General features: G+C 40.6%; 1 protein-coding gene across 1 annotated transcript in view; it reads right to left on the bottom strand.

Moving 5' to 3' along the window:
• Nucleotides 1-217: 217 nt before the first annotated feature.
• The window catches only part of Lratd2 (LRAT domain containing 2), a 55,863-nt gene continuing 44,192 nt past the window's right edge, over nucleotides 218-11,888 (bottom strand). Inside the window, exon 3 of the transcript XR_003302497.2 lies at nucleotides 218-280. The gene's annotated coding sequence lies outside the window, so the exon portion shown is untranslated. The remainder of the gene's footprint in view (nucleotides 281-11,888) is intronic.

Below are 11,888 nucleotides of genomic sequence, written 5' to 3'. Positions count from 1 at the left end.
ATAGTTAACAGCGATTGTTTACAATGTACCAGGCACTGTTCTATGGCTTCACCAACTTGGCCTGTTGATCGTCTCACAGCCACTACACAAGGTGAGTTTCATTGTTGTCTCCACTGAGGCTGGTTGTTTGTCTGTTAGCTGTCAGCTCCATTAATGTCCTCCGTGTTCTCTCTTCCACTGCAGGGGTGTGGAAGCCTGCAAGCTACATTCCCCGGCTCCTGGGTCAGCTGCCTTCCGGTGAGGCTGTCCAAGTGGGAGGCACTGGGAAGAGGCTGGAAAGCTGGAGGAAGGGAGAAGTTAGTTTCTGGATTGTTTTGCTTTTCCTGTGGAGCCTCCACCCAGGACAGCAGTCTGAGCCAGAGTGCAACTCCTGGCAGGCACAGGGGCCTCCTGAGAGCAGTAGCAGCAAGACTCCTTCCTGGAGAGCAGACTGTGCTTCTGCCAAAAGTGGGTAAGAGCTCCTTGGCCTCTGAGTGTCTCTCTTCTCCCTTTGACTTTAGTACCCCCTTCCAAAAATTACCCGATTACCTGCGCTAATCCCTCTCTACTGGATGTATCTGAAGTGCTCTCTACTTTCTTGACTGGGTATTTGATGGATTCACCATTTAATACATGGGGAAATCGAGGCCCAGAGAGGTTAAGTAACTTGCCCCAAGCTAAACTGCTAGGGAGTAGCAATAAGCACAAATAAAGATACTAAATCTAGTCAAGGATTCTTAAATATGTTGTACAAAGACCTTCATAATTGTTTTCCAATCTCTGTACATCCCATAGCCTAGTTGGAGGGTTATACCTGGCAGGGGATTGGGTTTGGTGGCTGGTATTGTCAATGAATGAATGAATGAATGAATGAATGAATGAATGAATGAATGAATACCAAATGCCCCACCCCGGAGTCAAACTCCCCAAAAGAATCTGTGGGTACAGCAGATGTTAGATGAATCTGTGAGAGAATAAATATTAAACAAATAAGCTCCAAGGACAAAATAAATCCACCTGGGGAGCAATCCCCTGTCTCTGTATTCTTCCTACTGTCTGAACCAGAGCCCAATTTGCATGCAAGAAACGGACCATTCATATCCTTTGTATACAGCAAGCCCACAATAAGTGCGTATTTGTTCAAAGATTAAATCAAACAATAAAATGTGCAATCAGTCAGGTCACTGCCAATGATGTTGAAAATTCTAGACAATTGAAATATACAAAACTTTCCAGGAATAGGGCACAGAAGAAAATATTTCCTAAAAACAAAAGCATTCAATGTAACAGCTAGCAAATAATTAGGCATCAGTTGCTGTAACTTAAAAAAAAAAAAAATGTAACCCAGGTAATCTCAGGGGACGTCCTGAATGGAGAGGGAAAAACAATGAGTCATGGATTCCAACCTCCTATTTATAACCCAGCCCGAAGATGATCTGTTGCCAAAGGAGAAAAAAGCCATTAATCTCCCAACTCAGGGAGCAATTTTATATTTTGAATAAAAAACAAAATAAACAGCATCAAGGAGGGAAATAAATCAGATCTGCAGTAATTAGTCTGAGAGAGCCTGATTTGCCAGCGCAACCCTCACTTTGGAACTGGGGCCTCCATCCTTCAAGGTAAAGCATCTCTGATGACATGGAGATCTCACCACCCCTGCAGGTGGAATCCTCAGTTGATCTGAAGGCTGATTTGACAGAGCACCAAGGGAGAGCCCGAGGGACAGAATCATGATAAGAGGGAGAAACTGCTGAACAGGGCTTGACCTCGCCCTGGTCTTGGACGGGTACCCTCCTCCATACTGCGTAACCCTTCAGTTGTCCCTTCCTCTCCAGGAACTCCTAGAAGGCTCAAGATTTCTCTCAATAGAGTCTGAGAGGGACAATTTCATTTTCTAACCATCAGCACAGAGACAGTCACTGTCTTGCTGAAGTCTGTCCAACAAAATCAGCTGCAGCTCCAAGACCAGATTTCTGGCCCCGTGTGCCCAATCCTGTGCCACAAGACAGCGTTGACATCACAGACACTGGTGGCACTTTCTGGCTCCGTCCCTGTGCGGGCTCTGCTCTCTGCTGCTGCTCGGACACTTTCTCCTCCACTCAAAACACTCTCCAGACTCCTGTTCACTTATTTGTATCTCCTGTTTTCTCTCCCAGTTCCTTAGAATGTCCTGCAAGGAGATGATTTCGGGAACACTTCAGTAACTGATGCAATAGAGGCACAGGTGCAATAAATCTCTCCAGATATATTGACGAATTTTTTATTTGTGCTAATTAGTTATGCATGACTGTAGAGTGCACTTGGGCACATCATATATGAATGGAGTATAATTTCTCATTCTTCTGGTTGTACATGATGTAGAATTCCACCGGTCATATAGTTACATATGTATGTAGGATAATAATGTCTGATTCATTCTAGTATATCTTTCCTACCCCCAAAACCCCTACCCTCTCTTCACTCCCTTATACCTAAAGTACCTTTATTCTTCCCTAGGACTGCCCCGACCATTGTGAATTAGCATCCACATAACAGAGAAACACTGACCTTTGGTTTGGGGGGATTGGCTTATTTCGCCTAGCATGATATTCTCCAGCTCCATCCATTTACCTGCAAATGACATAATTTCATTCTTCTTTAAGGCTGAGTAATATTCTATTATGTATATGTACCATATTTTCTTTATCCCTTCATCTGTTGAAGGGTACCTAAGTTGGTTCCATAGTTTAGCTATTGTGAGTTGAGTTGCTAGAAATTTGATGTGGCTGCATCACAGTAAGTTACTGATTTAAAGTTCTTTGTGTATAAATTGAGGAGTGGGATAGCTGGGTCAAATGGTGGTTCCATTCCAAGTTTTCTGAGGAATCCCCATACTGCTTTTCATAATGATTGCACCAATTTGCAGTTCCCCTTTATTATTGCAAGTAAGTTGCAGGTGAACATAGGAAATATATTCCAAAATGGCACTTATTATATGATTCTACTTTTTAAAAAAAAATGCCAATGGTAACAGGTTTTTACTTAAAAAGTAAATAATGATATTTCCAAATATTGTATATTATGTGTGAGATATTATATAATTTTTATATTTTATTTATAAACAATACATGTATTCCTTATCAGAAAAGCAACATAAATGTCATTATTATTATATAAAGTAAAACTACACAAGGATTCATCCTTCCTAATTGGAGAAAGAAAGTAAGAAATTATGAGAGGGGTCTCTGTGAATATGTAAATATCGAGGGGGAGCCCGGGTCACGTCTTTGTGTCCTTGACCACTTTGCTTTCTTTATTGTACTTTTCATGGCCTCTTCGTTTTCACGTATGAGAACTTTCCAAGGGCAGTGTGGGTGTCCTTTGTGCTGTTTTCTTTTTTGATGTCTGAGATGGGTCCTTGCCTATGAATGTTCTTTTATTGTGGACAAAAGGAGGAACCAATCATTATTGAGGGTCTTTGACATCTCCTATGTTGTCCTGGGACTTTTTCAAATGCTGTCCTGTGTACCTGCCATCATAGCTTTGAAAAGTACTTGTGGCCCCTGCTTACTTCGGAGTCTCTCAGAGGTGGTGACCTGTCCCCAAGCTCATGCAGGTGGACAATGGTGGTCTGAGATCCACGAGAAACAAGCCCTGTCTTCTCCCCAGCTCGCTCTTCATGGGCTGCAAGCTTGGCTGGGGTTGCAGGCTGAACTCTGTACTCACCCCACATAAAGACCTAAGGCCCATAATCCCGGCCTGGGACTTTATTTGGAAATCGAGTCCTTACAGTAGTGAGCAAGTAAAAATGAAGCCAATGAGTGTAATCTAACTGGTATCCTTGAAGAAGAGGAGACTTAGACACAAAGAGAGGGAAGATGAAGACACAGGAAGCCGATGGTCATTACAAGCTGAGGAGAGAGTCTGAGGCAGATTCGGCCTTCCTGGCCCTCAGAAGGAATCTACCCTGGACCTCAGGCTTTAACCTCTGTGGTTAAAGCTCTTCAGGATTTGGTGTTTTGTTATGGCTGGCCCAGCAAACTCTGTTGGTCTCCTGGTGAATATGTGAAATGTCAGTTTTGATGGTGGGAAAAAGATGCCTTAGGAGCAGAGGGAAATTGGGGTACTATGTAGAGGCTAAGGCTGCAATGAGGGTGATGGAGAAGAAAGAAATGCCCAATAGAGAGAGACCCCACCAAGCTACGCCTTTCTGTCCATGCCCCTGCTCTCAGGAATAGATCCACAGGGGCAAATCACTCAGAATCATGTGTGTTGAGGAGGCTAAAAATGCATAATTTTTTTTGCAGCAGCAGCAGCAGATATACCTTTTTAATTCAGTCTTGTTTTAGGCTAAAATTACAATATTAAATTTTAATATTCAAACAGAAGCATGAGTTTGCATTCCTTGCACACCCACCCACCTCTTTCCTTCAGTGTAGGCAGAATGGCAAGAAGGAAGGGGTGGAAAGAGGTCCAGGGTGTGGCTGCTGCTCCTATCTCTGCACCCAAGTGGCCCTGTGACCTTGAACCCATGGCCTCCCTCTGAGTCTCTGTTTTTTCAAGGGTGAAGAGAACACAGCTGTTCTTTCAGTTTCCTCTGGCTCAATGTGGTCTCAAGTCTGTGTATCTTTCCATGTTGGAGGGAACCCAGGGGAGGTGAATGGGTGGCTAAGCAGGAATTCACTTGGTGCCCTTTGTCTCTATCAGACCTGGGAGGGGCCTGGGGAGCTTTGAAACTGAGCATCTCCAAGCACTGATAGGTGTGCGGCCAGTGGTCTCTCTAGATATTTAGGGCTCCTAAGCTAAAAAGAGTTCATAGTTTCTGCCCCTTATCCTCTTTTGTAAAAATTGCATTCTGCTAAAAATAAAAAATTTTCTGACTGCAAAATTTTGGATTACTGGTTGAAGCCTCTGTGACTTGATTACTACCTGAATCTACCGTTTTCTTGGCACTGTCCTAAATATTTGTGTTGTCCAGTTCATAGTGGCAGTCACCAAGAATACAAATAATAAGTGCTGGAGAGAATGCAGAGAAAAAGGAACACTTTTACACTATTGGTGGAAATGTAAATTAGGGCAACCACTACGGAAATTAGTATGAAAGTTCCTCTGTGACTGCTTGTGTCTGATTCTGTGGCTGTGCATGCCTGCGTGTGAAACTTGCACGTGTGCCTTGATTTCCCAGGTGTCCCAAGCAAGTTCCAAGTCTTCTTTGGGATAGTTATACTCGGGAAAGCAGGTGGTTTAGGACTCCCTCTTTTTCTCCACTCTAAGAGCTGCCTCTTAATTTCTCTATTAGTGAGAGTGCAGATTGGTATCACTTTGTAGGACTTGGATCTTCCCTACCATCCCCAAAATTGACTGTCTTTTTGCTGTGACTGATGTCCTCACTCTAGTCTACCCAAGAGGTGTTCTTTGCCAGAACTTGGAATGAAACTCATAGAGTTCACTTATTTCTCTCCTGGACCCCTTTTTGATCAGCCCCACTAATAAAATCCAGCTGTATACTGCAAAGATACTAAAACTCAGTTCTTTTTGAAGAGTCAGGTAATGCCCAAGGAGTGTTGTAGCACAGCAAGACAGAAGGATGTCTTTTCAGCCAGCTTTACAGTTCCCTGAAAAGCACTCCTGTTGTTAAACTCTGGGGAGGGACAGCCTTTGCCAGCAAACACAGCCTAACCAAGAGTGTGACCTTCCATGCTTCTGCGTATTCTAAAGTGAAAAGCAAGTCAGAGTTCTTCACGCCTAGGTCTCCCTGAGGGCACGGCTATGACACCAGTCTTCCCAAAAAGACTGGAAGACTTTTGGTGCAGAGCTCAACCTTGCAATGATTTTCAGCCTTTTCCCCCAGGTGGTTACTCCCTGCTACCTCCTCCTACACCACAGAAGCTAAATACTGAGCTCCTGGCAGAGGAGAGGAAATACATAAGCAGCGCCTGGGTTTCTACCTCCTAGTTAACAGCCTCATGGAACCAGGACTTTCTGAAGCAAAGTGAGCAGCTAAAAAAATAATAGACCAGACCTTAAACCATACTATAGAGCTATAGGAACAAAACCAACATGGTATTGGCATCAAAATAGACTTATAGACCAATGGTACAGAATAGAGGACACAGAGACAAACCCACATAAATACAGTTATCTTATATTAGACAAAGGTGCCAAAAACATCTATTGGAGAAAAGATAGCCTCTTCAACAAATGGTCCAGGGAAAACTGGAAATCCATATGCAACAAAATGAAATTAAACCCCTATCTCTCACCATGCACAAAACTCAACTCAAAGTGGATCAAGGACCTAGGAATTAAACTAGAGACCCTGCGTCTAATAGAAGAAAAAGTAGGTCCAAATCTCCTTCATGTCGGATTAGGCCCCAACTTCCTTAATAAAACTCCTATAGTGCAAGAATTAAAATCAAGAATCAATAAATGGGATGGATTCAAACTAAAAAGTTTCTTCTCAGCAAAAGAAACAATCAATGAGGTGAATAGAGAGCCCACAGAATGGGAGCAAATTTTTACCCCTCACACATCAGAAAGAGCACTAATCTCTAGGATATATAAAGAACTCAAAAATCTTAATACCAAAAAACAAATGATCCATTCAATAAATGGGCCAAGAAACTGAACAGACACTTCTCAGAAGATGACATGCAATCAATGAACAAATATATGAAAAAATGTTTAACACTTCTAGTAATTAGAGAAATGCAAATCAAAACTACTCTAAGATTTCATCTCACTCCAGTCAGAATGGTAGCTATTAAGAATACAAACAATAATAAGTATTGGTGAGGATGTGGGGGAAAAGGTACATTCTTACACTGCTGGTGGGACTGTAAATTGGTACAACCATTATGAAAAGCAGTATGGAGATTCCTTGGAAAACTATGAATGGAACCACCTTTTGACCCAGCTATCCTACTTCTAGGTCTATACTCAAAGGACTTAAAAACAGCATACTCTAGGGATGCAGACATATGTATGTTTATAGCAGCATAATTCACAATAGCTAAATTTTGGAACCAACCTAGATACTCTTCAGTAGATGAGTATATAAAGAAAATGTGGTATATATACACAGTGCAATATTACTCAGCATTAAAAAATAATAAAATCATGGCATTTGCAGGTAAATGGATGGAGCTGGAGAATATAATACTAAGTGAAATAAGCCAATTCCAAAAAAACGAATGCCAAATCTTTTCTCTGATATTAGGATACTGACTCATAATGGGGATTGGGAGGAGCATGGGAGGAACAGATGAACTTTGGATAGTACAAAGGGGAGGGAGGGAACCGACAGGTAATGGGAGTAGGAAAGACAGTGGAATGAGATGGACAACATTATCCTAAGTACATGTATAAAAACACAATGATGTGACTCTTCTTTGTGTACAACCAAAGATATGAAAAAGTGTGTTCTGTTTGTCCAATATGAGTTGAATTGCATTCTGCTGTCATATATAACAAATTCAAATAAATAAAATAAAGAAGAACAATAGAATTGATTACCACCTGAACCTATGGAATATCTACTGTTTTCTAGGAACTGTATTAAATATTTGTGGTGTCCAGCTTATAATGGCAGACAGCAAGAATGCAAATGATAATAAATGTTGGAGAAAATGTAGAGAAAAAGGAACACTTTTACACTATTGGTGGAAATGTAAATTAATACCGCCGCTATGGTAATTAGAATAAAATTTCCTCAAAAAACTATAAATGGAACCTCCAGCTGTAATACTCCTTGGTATTTACCCTAAAGTGTTAAAGTCATCATACTATGGTGATAAATGCATACCCATGTTTGTAGCAGCAGAGTTCACAATATTAACTTTGGTACCAGTCTAGGTGTCTATCAATGGATGAATGGATAAAGAAAATGTGGCATATATACACAAAATAGAATTTTATTCAGTCATAAAGAGAAATGAAATTATGCCATTTGCAAGAAAATGAGTGGAACTAGAAACCATTATGTTAAGTGAAGTAAGTCAAACTCAGAAGGTCAAAGGTCATATGTTTTCTTTTGCACGTGGAAGCTAGAGAGGAAAAAGAACAGGAAAGACAGGGTGGGGAGGGTCCCATAAACACCAAAGAGAGATGAGTAGAGGAAAGAGACCAGAAGGTAGGGAGGGAGGGGGAAATGCTGGGGAGTGATACTGGCCAAATCATTGTTATATTTTGTGCACATACAAATAGATGACAACAAATCCATTACTATGTACAACTATAATGCACCAATAAAAATGTGAGAAAAACGATCCCCCCGAACAAACAATAAATAAATATTTGTGCTTTTTCATTAAAGATGGGGGACTCCTATTGTCAAACCCCTTTTGTTGATAAGAAACCTGGGATTCAGAACTTGTGCCTAATCTGCATGACTCAAGATTCATCAGCTCTTGGTGTGTAATAATAACAAGCAAATCCTTGCAGAATGTTTCTATCCCAGGAACCATTGTATGGGTTCTTCATTTATTAACTTAATCTCCATAGCACTTCTACGAGGTAGGCACAATTATTAACCTCATTTTATATGAAGAAACTGAGGGTCAAAGAGGTTACTTCAGTTGCCAAGGACCAAACAGCTGATAAGTGGTAGAGCTAAAATTAACCCTGAACATGTACACCTAGAATTTGGAGTTTTGATCTCTGCTATCCTACAGCTACTACCTCAAGGGAGAAAGAATGTAGTATATCTAACTTCCCAAAGGCTAACACAGGAAATAACCCATAGTAGGACTCTGTGGTTATATAAAGAAAAAATGCACGAATAAAAGAATGAACGAATGAATAAAGATTCTTCATTAAGAATCACCTTCTAGGGCTGGGGATGTGGCTCAAGTGGTAGCGCACTCGCCTGGCATGCGTGCGGCCCGGGTTCGATTCTCAGCACCACATACAAACAAAGATGTTGTGTCCACTGAAAACTAAATAAATAAATATTTTTAAAAAGAATCACCTTCTATTTTAGAATCAATATGCTTAATTTTGATGCTATGACCATATTCACTCTTTAAGCTTTCTAAATATTTTTGAAAGCAAATTTAGACATTCAGTCCCAAACATTGAAATATAAATACTAGGATTCTAAGCTAGGGGTTTAAATACTAAGCTAACCCAACTGAGTATTTGGTGAGATTAACCAACTACTGTTGTATCAGTTTCCTGTGGTAATTTGCTGTAACAAACTCAGTAGCTTAACACACAATAAAACCTTATTACCTTATGGTTCCAGAGTCTGAAGTGGTCATCACTGGGCATATCAAGGTGCCTATAGGGCTTCATTTCTTTAAGCTCTGAGGGAGAAACTTTTTCCTCGTCTCTTCTAACATTTGTAGGTTCTCCACATTCATTGTCTTGTGGCCCATTCCCTAATCTTCTTCTTATTATTTGTGTGTATTTGTGTGTGTGTGTGTGTTCATGAGATTTATTTGTTTATTTATTTATTTATGACAGTGGAAGGCATTACAATTCTTATTACACATAGAGAGCACAATTTTTCATATCTCTGGTTGTATATACAGTATATTCACACCAATTTGTGTCTTCATACATGTACTTTGGATAATAATGATCATTATATTCCAGCATCATTAATAACCCATGCTTTCTCCCTTCCCCTCCCACCCCTCTGCCCTATCTAGAGTTTGTCTGTTCCTCCCATGCTCCCGCTCCCTATCCCACTATGAATCAGCCTCCTCAATCAAAGAAAAGATTTGGCATTTTGTTTTTTTGGGATTGGCTAACTTCACTTAGCATTATCTTCTCTAACTCCATCCATTTACCTGCAAATGCCATGATTTTATTCTCTTTTATCTTTAAAGCCCACAAGCCCTTCTCACCTGCCATCTGCAGGGTTCTAGCTCCCTGTTTCCCTCTTCCCCGCAGGGACCCTTGTGATTATCCTGGGTCCACCTGAGTAATACAGGATCATTGCCTTGATCTCAGGCCAACTGATCAATGAATTGCTTACATCTGCCCTTTTCATTCTTCTTTGTTAGGTCAAAAACATAATTAAGATAGTAATAAACATGGCCATCTTTGAGGAGATATTATTCTGTGTATTTGCTACAACTGTTAATTTTTGTGGGAAGGGGTGATGGTTGTACTGTATTTATCATTTTTTTCATCTGTGTCTTAGAGGTACATACTGCATAATTTACAGTAAAGGATATGATGCTTGAAATTTCCTTCAAAGTGATATAAGGAAGGGAAGAAGATGAGCACAGAGATGAAATAAAATTGGCAGGAGCTGATAATTTCTGAAGCTGTCAGTTTGGTGAGTGGTGGTTCACTATGATATTCTGTCTATTTCTGAATTACATTTAAATTTTTGCAAAATAAAAATAATAATAACTGAAAAGAGAGGTCAAGTTAATAATAATCCTTAGCTTATTTCATTAATTCCCTTTGCTGGGAACTGTGCTCAGCACCTCATTTTCTTTGTTTCTCATAATGGGGAAACATTATCGGTTCATTTATTAATGAGCAACCCACTACCTTGATAGGCCCCAACTATTCCACAAACCAAGTGCTGAGTCCAGGATTCCTTCAACTTCAAAGTGTATGGTCTTAAATACTATCCAAGTGAAGTCAGCAAACATACATTAAGTGCCTCTGAAAAGCACTGGGAAGGTGACAATATTTAGATATGATGCTTGGCCTCAAGGATATTGAGGCTTAGAACATGAGGATTAAATTGTAATTCTGGTCCTTGTTCAATCACTTTCAAATGAGGAGAGGCAAATTATCTCTCCTCTGTAGACCTCGGACCGTTTCTTCTTTCTGCTCCTCCTTCTCCTTCTCCTCCTCCTTCTTCTCCTTCTCCTTCTCCTTCTCTCCATCCCCCCTGCCATTATCCTCAGCTTTCCTCCACTATGCCCTTTCATCCTGACGCTCTTGTCTCAATGCAGACCCAGAGCAATGGAGCCAGCCAAACACAGACTTTGAAACCTTGAGCCAAAATAAACCTTTCATCCTTTGGGTTGTTTTTCCCAGGCATTTGTCACAGCTGACTAATCCACCCTTCAACGTGACGCCCGCAGGATCTGGTCTCAACTGCAATGCTGTCCTCTGTCATACCCATGCCCTCTGCATCTCAGGTCTGACCCAAATGCAGTTTGCAGGGGAGGCTAGTCTTTGATTTCTCACTCATTGCCTTCTTATTATGATTCTCCTGTTGCTGGGACACCTTTCTCTGTCCCTTGCTTAGTTCCTACTCATTCTATAATAATTAAGACAGGTCCTTCTTGGGAAGGTTTCCCTCATACCCAAGTTGAATGAGAAATTGCTCATCTGACCTTAATGAATAACAAAGGACTGTATAAGTGAGGACCTTAGGAATAAGGGACCACTCCCTCATTTGGCTTCCATAAATTCCTACAACTTCCAAACCATATTTTTGTTGTCTATTTTAACACCACACCAAAAACTACTGAAGGCACTGTTTGACTTTCGTGCTTCTATCTCTGGTGCCTACAGAATGGCAGAGCCTGTATTGAGTGATTTGTGATAATTTGTTGGATGAAAGAAAAATCTATGTCATGGGAAATAAATATTATTTTATCTAACTCTTCTTAAAAGAGCAGTTCTTCATCCTTGAAGGGTTCTTTGCTGAGCACTGTATTGGTTATAAGTGAGCAAGTATAGAATCACCCTCCACAAGCTGTGCTGTTCATCATAATTAAGAGGAGAGAAGTTTTGAGGGGCTCAAGATCAGAAGTGGGGTAGAAGAGTCCTCAGAGGCATAGCTATATTAATTTATGCAAGATTATATGCTGTGACAGATACAGTTGGAAATACCATTGACCTAATACAATGGAAATTGATTTCTCACTCATATGAAGTTGTGATCACATATAAAAAGTTACTCATGTAAGCCCCCAAAGGATGATTCAAATGATAGAGGGTAAAGGTTGTAA

This window comes from Urocitellus parryii, chromosome 7 (assembly GCF_045843805.1).
Source record: "Urocitellus parryii isolate mUroPar1 chromosome 7, mUroPar1.hap1, whole genome shotgun sequence".
Lineage (NCBI taxonomy): Eukaryota > Metazoa > Chordata > Mammalia > Rodentia > Sciuridae > Urocitellus > Urocitellus parryii.
The sequence above is the reverse complement of the archived record's forward strand: the minus strand, read 5'-3'. Positions and strand labels throughout refer to the sequence as shown.